A 12,043-nucleotide genomic window follows, 5' to 3' on the forward strand; every position below is an offset into this window, starting at 1 on the left:
ACAGCCAGTAGTTTGGCAATGCCAGCATTCAGAGCCTGTGCTCGGGGATGGTTTGCCGAGTATGTCCGCCTTTTCTCCCATGCCTGTGCTACTGATGGCTGTAGAGTGGCCTGGGAGTGTGAGGATGAACGGGAACGTGGTGCTGTGGGTGGAATGTCACTGGGTCCCTGGACAACAGTGCCAGAGGTTCTTCCATGGCGATCCTGTGAGGAAGCCGAACCAGCTGTGTGTGAGCTTGAGGAAGAGGCTAAAACACGAGCTGAAGAGGTGGTAGGTAGTGCTGTAGGTTGGCCTACGTCTTCAGTGTGTCTTTGTAACTCCACCACATGCTTGAACCGCACATGTTTCCACATATTTGTGGTATTGAGGTTGTTGACACTTTTCCCTCTTTTGACTTTCTGGTGACACAGCTTGCATTTGACAAAGCAAATGTCATCTGCAACTGTGTCAAAAAAGGACCTCGCACTGCAAGTCTTGGGATCGCCCGTTTTGGCTTTTGGAAGAGAAATGCTCCTAACGGGTGCCGAAGTGGAGGCTACAGGCAACCAAGTCTGCCCCCTCCCTCTCCCTCCTGTTTTGGCCGTTCGGGGAATCTCTTCCTCCGAGCTGCTCCCACCACCTTCCTGTTCCTCATGCCATGATGGCTCAAGGACCTCATCATCTACACTCCCCTCTTCAAACACCTGCTTCTCCTGGGTAGTCTCGCCAGCACCATACGCACCAGAAAGTGGCACCTGAGTCTCATCATCTGATGCGTACTGAGGTGTGCTGACCATAGGCACTGGCCCACCCGCCTCTTCAGATTCAGAGGGGCAAAACAGTTGCGCATCACTGCATACTCCCTCTTCTTCATATTCTTGAATGCTGCTTTGCTTGGCTGGCCCCCTCTTTCCAAGCTAACAGATTCAGAGAACAGAAGTAGAGACTGAGATGGCTCCTGTCCAGGGCTCTCTGACTGCCTGGGCAATTTGTCAGGTGGTGAAGAGACAGATGGTTGCTCTTCAGTGCTCTGGCTCTGAGAGGATGTGGAAGTCATTGAAATCGATGCATTAGCTGCCATCCATCCGACAACGGCTTCAATTTGTTCGTCCTGAAGCAGTGGGGTACGGCGAGGTCCTATAAAGCTGCGCATAAAGGACTGTTGCCTGGTAAAACTGGGGGATGCTGACTCACTGGTGCCCGCAGCAGGCACAGAATCTCCATGTCCTCTCCCTGCTGAATCCCCACGTCCTCTCCCTGCTGCAACTCCACGCCCACGAGCCTTACTCCCTGCCTTCTTCATCTTGGTAGACTGATAAAGATAGGCAGAAAAGTACAAAGGGGGGGCTTAGTGTGCTTATTCCTGAACAGCTACTAACAGGTATAAGAAACACTAATTTTATAAAGTGTGTGGACTACACTTTAATATGAGCTAATGTGGCCTACACAACTGTCAAGTGGAGTGTTTGGTGAACTTTATTTTGTTTTTGTTTGTTTTCAAAAAAAACAAAAAGGATGTGACCGAAGCTGTGAAAGCGATAGTATCACAAACTTTTTGGAGCTATTACAATGCAGAAAGGTAACCTACAATGCAATAGATGAGGCTCCAAAAAATAGGGTAATACTAATCTGGCTGTGGCTGCAGGGCACAAGCCAAAAAAAAAGCTCCTCTATCTAATCATATATATTGTTTGCAACCAACCAATGTATATGGATACAGATGGATGCACACTAATAGGAGAATTAATGAAAAATGAGCTGCAATAAAAGAAAAATGTGTGAGGCAGTGACGCACGCTGAGCGGCCTACAACCAGACGTGGCTGCAGGACACACTACAGCGTGAGCTGCACTCACACACAGAGACCTCTCAGACAGCCGTGAACAGTGCAGATAAGTGGGCACTAGCACTGAAAGGCTGCAGAAAGGCTTCGCTGTCTACTCCTATAGTGTTTGCAACCAATGTATATGGATACGGATGGATGCATACTAATAGGAGAATTAATGAAAAATTTGCAGCAATAAAAGAAAAATATGTATGAGGCAGTGACGCACGCTGAGCGGCCTACAACCAGACGTGGCTGCAGGACACACTACACAGCATGAGTTGCACTCACACACAGAGACCTCTCAGACAGCCGTGAACAGTGCAGGTAAGTGGGCACTAGCACTGAAATGCTGCAGAAAGGCTTCGCTGTCTACTCCTATAGTGTTTGAAACTGAGAATTAATGAAAAATTTGCAGCAATAAAAGAAAAATATGTATGAGGCAGTGACGCATGCTGAGCGGCCTACAACCAGACGTGGCTGCAGGACACACTACACAGCGTGAGCTGCACTCACACAGACCTTGCAGACAGCTGTGAACAGCGCTGCAAGGCAAAAGAAAGCTACACTGATTGTTAATGTAGCCAGGGTAAAGCACAATATTATTTAGAAAATCGCTATCTCTAACTGTCCCTCAGAGTCTTGAACAGCAGCCTGTCCCTAACTGAATTCACAGCAGAGTGAAACCGAAATGGCGGCGGCGGCTTTTGTAGTGCATCATGACATCATTTCAGCAGCCAATCACACCCATACCATTAGTTAACATGCTTACATGCCTAACAGGATGTGCCCACACTTCTGAGGATTGTCTGTTGTGAGTTCATTTTTCCCTTCACCATTGAGGTCTGATGAACTCCCTCCTCTGGTGAAGGAAGGTAGTGAGACTGATTACCAAACACCTGGGCAGCTAGATGATAACTGGGTGGCTGGAATTGAGGACTGGATATAAGGCTGCCGACACCCTTCTTCCTGGCTGGTGATTTTCCTGCTGGATTCTTGGAGACCAGTCTGATTCCTGCATCTCAAAGCTAAGTTTTTCTGCTCTGCTTTGTACTCTTCAGTTTTGTTTTTGTTTTGCCTTGTTTTTTGGGAGTTCTGCCATCCCCGGCCGGGGGTGAGCTGAATTCCATTTTTGTCTCTGATCTGTTGATCTTTTACTCTGTCTTCAGAATAAACCTGAGTGCTGATATAGTCTTTTGAAGCCTAGCGACTTCAGGGCCTGTTTTTCCTATCAGTCGGTTGGCTCATTTTGATAGGGTTTTTGCGGATGGCAGAGAGCAGCTTTCCTATCCTGTCCTATGTAGTTAGCTTGGGCCCCATCATTTGCTCAACCTATCTTTCTATCTGTGTTAGTGTTTTCATCTTGCTTCACCATCATTATATGTTGGGGGCTGCCTATTGCTTTGGGGTCTGCTCTGGGGCAGTTTAGTTTTTCCCCCTTTCTGTCTTTAGGCTATGTAGCTCTCCGGCTGTGATCGAGGGGTCTAGGGCACCGTAGGAACCCCCCATGGCTACTGCTAGTTGTTGTGGATAGGTTCAGGGGTCTGCAATCCGATAGCTGCCAACCTCTCTGGTTTTTCTGGACTTAGCTGGTATTTTGTTTTTTCCTCCTTTGGTGACTCATCATAACAATTGTCATTGGCTGAATCAAATCAAACTGGCTCATAGCATTATGGGAACTTCCGATTCCGGTATTCGATATGCAAAAAGTATCGGAACTCAGTATCGGAATTCCGATACCGCGAATATCGGCCGATACTCGATATTTGCGGTATCAGAATGCTCAATACTACTCCCCAGCAACATGCCCGCTGTCTTGGGGTCATGCTTGATTCCGAGCTTTCAGTCAGCCCCCATATATGATCACTGGCTCGCTCTTTCTATCTTCACCTCAAAAACATCTCTAGAATTCGACCTTTTCTTACATTTGACTCTGCAAAAACTCTTACTGTTTCTCTTATTCATTCTCGTCTGGACTATTGTAACTCTCTACTAAGTGGTCTCCCTCTTACCAAACTCTCCCCTCTCCAATCTGTCTTGAATGCTGCAGCCAGGATCATATTCCTCACTAATCGTTATACCTATGCCTCTTCCTTGTGCCAGTCATTACACTGGTTACCCATCCACTCCAGAATCCAGTGCAAACTTATTATCCTCATCCACAAAGCACTCCATGGCTCAGCACCACCCTACATCTCCTCCCTCGTCTCAGTCTACCATCCTACCCGTGCCCTCCATTCTACTAATGCCCTGAGGTTAGCGTCCTCAATAATCAGAACCTCCCACTCCCATCTCCAAGACTTTTCACGTGCTGCGCCAATTCTTTGGAATGCACTACCCAGGTTAATATGATTAATCCCGAATCCCCACAGTTTTAAGCATGCCCTAAAAATGCATTTGTTCAGATTGGCCTACCACCCCAACACATTAACCTAACTATCCCTGTTGGCTCAATCCAAACTTTTTTACCATAATCAGGTACCTCGTATTATGCATTTAATAGCCCTTTGTGTCTGTACTGTTACATACTTTGGCTGTTAACTGGTTCATGCAGAATTACATGAACACTCGATTCGAACGCTATGGCTGGTCCGATCAATGAAAGCAATTGTTACCATCTACCTTTCGTGTCTCCCTTTTTCCTCATAGATTGTAAGCTGGCGAGCAGGGCCCTCATTCCTCTTGGTATCTACTTTGATCTGTGTTTATTGCTATGCTGTAATGTATATTGTCTGTACAAGTCTCCTCTATAATGTAAAGTGCAGTGGAATATGTTGGCGCTATAGAAATAAAATTATTATTATTATTATAGGTACTGCATGGGCACAGGAAAATCCACTTCACATTATTCATTTTGTACTCCCATTCTGTTTTCTTATGCAATGACTGCAAGGCCTGCCCTGCTATCAAGTCATATGCACCCCAATAACCCCAATCCCCCTTGGGAGAAACATGGAGGAGGGCCTAAAATAAAATGTCCCATTACAAAGGAGCGGGTGTCCTAGACTTGTAATGCCCACACACTAAGTGTATTGGTTGGCAAATATTTACCCTGTGGGGTACACCTCAACCTTTTTCATAACAAGTATTTTACGCCCAGCTTAACCACCCACCCTTGTTAAGAAATCGACACTGGCTGGAGCAGCAAGAAACACGTTAACCCTTGTAATCTAATGGCAGTGGATGATGAGACGTGAAGGAAGACCTCATTAAAAAATAGGCCCAATTTAAAGGAGTGGGTCTCCTAGACTTGTAATGCCCATACACTAAGTGTATGGGCTGAAAAACATTTCCCCTTCGGGGGTACATATTTTTAAAAATTTGATGACAGGTATCATAACACCCTTGCCAAAAAATAGAGTTGCTGGAGCATGACGGAATACGTTCACCCTGGTGTTCGAGTGGTGGTGGATGGTGAGAATGAAGAGAAGGACACCAAATATCCAAAATCAGGAAGCATATACCCATGTGTGGGTGTGAAGAGGTGCATGGGAATACATCTCCCAAAAAGACACTACATTGGAGGTTATGTTTCACTATCATCATTTGGTGGTGTCGATAATTCTGGCCCAATAAATCCCTTGTTCATTTTTATGAGTCAGCCTGTCTGCATTTTCCATTGACAGGCAAATGCGCTTATATGTGATAATTCCACCAGCAGCACTAAAAACCCACTCTGACAAAACGCTAGCGGCAGGGTAGGCCAGGACTTTCAAGGTGCAGAGAGCCAGTTCATGCCACATGTCCAGCTTGGATACCCAATAATTAAAAGTCATAGAGGAATCACGGAGGACGTTGTTACGGTTAGCAAGGTACTCCCTCAGCATCTTATAAGACATTCCATTCCTTGTGACATTACCCCATGCCTCAGGGCCAGGGCGATGGGAGGGTCTGAGAAAACTGTCCCAGAACTTTGCCAGTGTTATCCTGCCTCTGCTGGATTGGAGTTGTGCCTCTCTCGCCTGTACTCCTTGGTTGTCCAGCGAACTATTATGTCTGCAGCCAGCGTTTTGAGATGGGAATTTTTTTAATAATTCTGAAACCATGTCCCTCTGGTACTGCACCATTTTAGTACACCTGTCTGCCTCTGGATTAAGAGATTGACAGTTCTCCTTGTATTGTGGGTTTGAAAGTGTCACTACCCAGTAATGACTGCTACCCAATATTTTTACAATATGAGGGTCACGGGAAAGGCAGTGCAACATAAAGTCAGCCATGCATGCCAGACAGGTAACAGGTAAGCCTTCCTTGTCCTCACTACCAGGACGACTGACCAAGATGTCCTCCTCCTCCTCTTCCTCTCTGTCCTCAGGCCATCCACGCTGAACAGACGGTATGACCGTTGTGGTTGTAATACCGTCTATAGCGCATGAAAGTAGCTTCTGTTCTTCCTCCTTCTCCTCTTCCTTATTGTCAACCAATCCATGTTGGGATGACATGAGGCTAGGCTGTGTGTAATCACCCTGTATGGTTCCTTGCTCCATATCCTCGTTTTTCGCCTGCAATGCATACTCTTTCATTGTGAGCAGAGAGCTTTTCAGAATGTAGATGATTGTGATCGTGACACTAATTATGGCATCATCACCGCTCACCATCTTGGTGGACTCCTCAAAGTTTTGGAGGATATTACATATGTCTGACATCCATGTCCACTCCTGAGGTCTTATGTGTGGAGTGAAACCTGAATAATGACGGCCTTGTTGATGCTGGTATTCAACATTTGCACTCTTCTGCTCACAAATACTTTCCAACATATGCAGTGTAGCGTTCCAATGCGTGGGGACATCACACACCAGTCAGTGAGCTGGAATCTGCAATCACTGCTGAAGCACGGCAAAGGCGGCTGAAGCTGTAGCTGACTTTATAAAATGTATACACACTTGGTGTACTTTCACCAGCAGATCCGGCAGCTCTGGGTAGCTTTTTAGAAAACATTGAACAATGAGGTTAAGCACATGGGCCAGGCATGGTATATGTGTCAGTTCGTCTCAACTCAGAGCTGCGACCAGGTTCCTGCCATTGTCACACACACAACCATGCCTGGCTGGAGATACAGCGGTGTCAGCCAAACATCTGCCTGCTCTTTCAGAGCTGTCAACAACTCTTTAGCATTGTGCGGTTTGTCACCTAAGCAAATTAACTTCAGCACAGCCTGTTGCCGCTTGGCTTTGGTAGTGCTGCAGTGCTTGCAGCTTGTGACTGATGTGCTCGATTCAGAGATGGAGGCTGAGGAGGAGGTTGAGGAGGTGCAGGAGCTGTATACAGTGGGGGCAACACTGATTGACGTAGGGCCCGCAATCCTTGATGTCAGGAGGACGTGTTTTATCCCAAGGTCTGACAGGGCCCCGGCTTCCACTATGTTAACCCAGTGTGCCGTCAGCGAGATGTACCGTCCCTGGCCACAAGCACTTGTCCACGTGTCTGTGGTTAGGTGTACTTTCCCAGTAACTGCATTGTTGAGGGCACGCGTAATGTTGTGGGACACGTGCTTCTGTAATGCTGGGATGGCACACCAGGAGAAATAGTGGCGGCTGGGGACCGAGTACCTTGGGACGGCTGCGGCCATCAGATTACGGAAAGCTTCCATCTCCACGAGCCTAAAAGGCAACATTTCGAGTGCAAGCAGACGAGAAAAGTGTGAATTTAGTACTGTGGCCTCTGGGGCATTGGCTGCGTATTTCAGCTTTTGTTCCAATGACTGGGGTATGGACAACTGAAGGCTGCGCTTGGACAAGGACGTGGACGTGCTTGATGATGGTGCTATTTGACTGTGGGCATCGGCAGGTGCAGTGCAGGAGGCATCTTCGTATGCACCGTGGACAGGGGATGGGCTTGCATGCACAACAGTGGAAGAAGCAGTGGTGTCACCCACAGCCAGTGTTCCTGGAGCCTAGGGTTTGGACCCACAAAGTCTGTAGCTTTTCTGCCATGTGCCTGATCATGCTGGTGGTGGTAAAGCTGGTAGTTTTGCTACCCCTGCTGATGCTGGCATGACAGGTGTTGCATATGGCCTGTTTGGGGTTATCGGCAGAGTCTTTAAAAATAACCAGACTTGGGAAGACCTAACAGTTGGACTGGCAACTTCCATCATGTTGGTGTTACGGGGAAAGGTTTCATGCCTTCTGTTTGCAGCCACCACGCTGCTTCTTCCTTCCTGAAGGGGTGCTACCCCTACCTCCCCCTGTGTGCTGCTGTCCTCAATCTGCATGTCCTTCTGCCAGGTTGGCTCAGTTACTATATCATCCACCACCTCATCTTCCACTTCCGCACCCTCGTCCTCCTCCTGACTTGCCGGCAATTGTGTCTCATCATCGCCCACCTCTTGTGACCATGACTGCTCAAAAATTTGTGCATCGCTACATGGAATCTCATCTTTCGCCGCTTCAAGTGAACCAGGTGAGAGGTACGAATCTACAATTGGAAAACTGAACAGCTCTTCCGAGTGTCCGAGTGTGTGATCAATTGTCTCAGGGCACTCAGCATGGTGGGAGGAAGGAGGATCAGGGTGAGGAATATGCGGTCCCAATTTACGGCTACTGTGACTTGGCCGTGTGGAAGACAGGTTGCTGGTGGTGGTGGATAAGTAACTGGAAGTATTATCCGCTATCCAACCAACAAACTTTTCACACTGTTCTGGCATCAATAGTGCTGTCTTGCTGCGGTCCCCTAGGACTTCGGACACTAAGGTCCAGTGAGAAGATGTGGGTGATTTTGGTGGCCCAATTTCAGCTTGCCCAGGGCCTCGGCATGCACCATCACCATCACGTCCATTTCCCCATCCCTTGCTACACGCTTTGCACATTGTAAATGGACTAGAATATTATACACATTCAGTACAAATGGCTGAATTGGGAGCGAACTTGTATAAGATATGTGTGTGGGAAAACCACACTTTAACCTATCTGAACTGTAGTTAAAAATGTTTTTTTGCTTATCAAATTTGTGTCAATAAGTACGGTAACAGATTGCAAAAACACTAGAATATGTAGGCCTAAAATGGCCCAGTTTTTTCCACAGACAAATGAGGCCTATCACGGAGATACCACACTGCCAAATATGTGCCATTTTTTTCTTAAAAAGGCAAAATAGTGCTGTATATAACTACAGTGACAGACAGGAAAACACTGAAATACCGGCCTAAAATGGCCAAACTTGGAGCAAGCAGATATATGAGTCCTGGCACAGAGATACCACACTGCCAAATGTGTGGCCTGTATTTTTTAAAATAAAAAGGCAAAAAAGTGCTCGATATAACTAGAGTGACACACAGGAAAACACTGGAATACTGGCCTAAAATGGCCAAACCTGGAGCACACAGATATATGAGCTGGCACTGAGATACCACACTGCTAAAAATGTGGCCTGTATTTTTTTCTTTTTTATGCTAAATAGTGTTGTATTTAACTAGAGTGACACACAGGAAACCACTGGAATACCGGCCAAAAGTGGCCAAACTTGGAGCACACAGATATATGAGGCCTGGCACGGAGATACCACACTGTCAAATATGTGGCCTGTTTTTTTTAAAAAAATGCAAAATAGTGCTGCATGTAACTAGAGTAGTACATTTGCATTAATGTTAGATAGGTGAAGTGAGTTCATTGACTATGAACTCCCCGGACCTTTCTGTAGGCACCGGGAGTGTGAGAACTTTCTCATGCTCAAGGTGACGTCAGACAGGTCCTTCAAGTTCACCACGAGATACTGGGGAGCAGTAGCAGGGCTGTGGAGTCGGTAAGCCAAACCTGCGACTCCGACTCCGACTCCGACTCCTCAATTTCCCTTACACCGACTCCGACTCCAACTCCGACTCCGACTCCACGACTCCGACTCCGACTCCCACACATATTGCTTATATTTAAGTGAAAAATTTATTGTAGTACAATGTGAACCTCAGACATTTAATCATTTCTATGATCCAATAATCAAGATATTTAGATAGAACAGAATATATATTGGTGTACTACCCGGTTTTCATTCTTTTTGGTACAGATACGATATGGATAGACAGATATGGATAAATGGATAGATAGAGCAGATTTCTAATCTGCTTTTGCTATTGAAAACATTATCTATGAGCTCTAAAACCTTTCAGGTGATGCGGTTTTTTAAAAAGATGATCAGCTTTTGCAGCTGAAAAACGTATCCTCAAAAAACACAGGAAAAACGCTGTGTGTGAATGTAGCCTTAGATCAGGAATAGAACAGCCATTTATAGGACATTTCATAACTTTCCCAAACTCCTATGAAAAAATATTCAGCACATCCTGCATTGAATTACTGTACCCAATTTATTATATATTTTAGGAGTCGGAGTCGGTCCATTTTATACCGACTCCAACTCCGACTCCGACTCCACCAAAATGAGCACCGACTCCGACTCCACGACTCCGACTCCACAGCCCTAGTAGCAGATGCTGCTCAGTGTCTCTGCTGGATGGCAGGCTGTATGGTCGCATCATGCAACCATGCAACCTGCCAACTAGACGTAGCAGAGCTAGACCTGTCATGGAACAAATGGTTTATCATCATTCCTGCAGAATGGTGAGCAATATTGTTGATTTTTAACTTTTTTGCAGATGACAAGGGCATCGGGGGAATGGGTGAGGTTGTAAGTATGGTTTAATTAAGATTATTAAAGGAGTCTGTGTCATTCTTTCAATTAAAGGACTTTTTCTGGGTGTTTGTGTTTTCATACAATATGACTATGGGGTTAGTAATGGGGGTGTTTTATTGACGCCTCTCCATTATTAACCTCGGGGCTTGATGTCACCTGACAATACAAAGGTGACATCAACCCCCCAACTATCACATCACTTGCCACCGCTACAGGGTAAGTGGGAAGAGCAAGGCTAACTGCCAGAATTGGCACATCTTAGAGATGTGCCTTTTCTGGGGTAGCTGAGTGCTGATGTTTTTAGCCTGGAGGGGCCAGTATCCATAGCCCCTTCCTAGGCTATTAATATCAGCCCGCAGCCATCTGCATAGCCTTTGCTGGCTATTAATTATAGGGGGATCCTACATCATTTTTTTAGGGTCCCCCATTTTAATAGCCAGTAAAAGCTAAGTATATAGTTGTGAGCTGATATTAATAGCCTGGGAAGCGGTATTACCCCCTTCCTAGGCTATAAACATCTGCCCCAACCATCAGATTTCCCTCTGCTGGTTACAAAAATTATGCAGGAGCCCATGCCATTTTTTTTCAGAAAAATAATCTTTGATTAATTAAATACATGTACAGTAAGCTGCACACACACTGTACTAATTGAATTTGTCACTGACATCTATATGTCTACCTATTCTATGTGTATATATTGTATGTAATCCATCTATTATATCCTGTTAGTTCCTGCTGTAATTTTACACTACGTGGCTGCTGAATTGCTGGATTTTTTTTATCTATCTATGTTACATATATACATGTACATACAGGTGCCTCTCACAACATAAGAATATTATCAAAAAGTTAATTTATTTCAGTTCTTCAATACAAAAAGTGAAACTAATATATTATATAGAGTCACTACAAACAGCGTGATCTATTTCAAGTGTTTATTTCTGTTAGTGTTGATGATTATGGCTTACAGCCAATGAAAACCAATGAAGCCAGTATCTCGCCCAGAATGTTTTGTGCTTTAATTGCAGCCAATGAACATGCTATGCTTGCTTGTCAATCACAGGAATGCCGTCTCCATTTTTGTTGTGGCATTACTGTGATTGGCTGGCCTTACAGCATCATACCGAGATGAATAGCTATTTAGTCACTGAATAATGAATAGCCCAAATAGCTTACCATTCGTGTGAGTAATCAATAGTGCTGAATGTATTCATTCATCACTAATTTTGATCTATCAAGTATTATGTGCTTTGATGCAATCTTTTTATAAATAACTCACCCAAAAATCGTCTAAACATTTTCTTGGGCTACATTTCTCAGCCATACACAATTCCGTGGTGTGGAGTAAATTTCTGTGATCTCTAAATGTGAATAAAAGCTTTTAAAATGTTGTAGGCCTCTATTTCCCAGACATAAAGTGTTATGTTATTTGTGAACATTTTTGTAATCTACAAAACTGCAAAAAAGCTTTGAAAAATTTTATAGGCCTCTATTTTGCAGACATACAATGTTAATTTGTGAATATTTCTGTGATCTCTTAGGCTGGTTTCACACTTGCGTTTTTTTGCGCTGCTTTTTAGCGCAAAAAAACGCATGCGTTTTTTTTTAAAATGCACCAAAACCC

Source organism: Dendrobates tinctorius, unplaced genomic scaffold, assembly GCF_039654945.1.
Source record: "Dendrobates tinctorius isolate UK_male_01 unplaced genomic scaffold, ASM3965494v1 ptg000097l, whole genome shotgun sequence".
Taxonomy (NCBI): domain Eukaryota; kingdom Metazoa; phylum Chordata; class Amphibia; order Anura; family Dendrobatidae; genus Dendrobates; species Dendrobates tinctorius.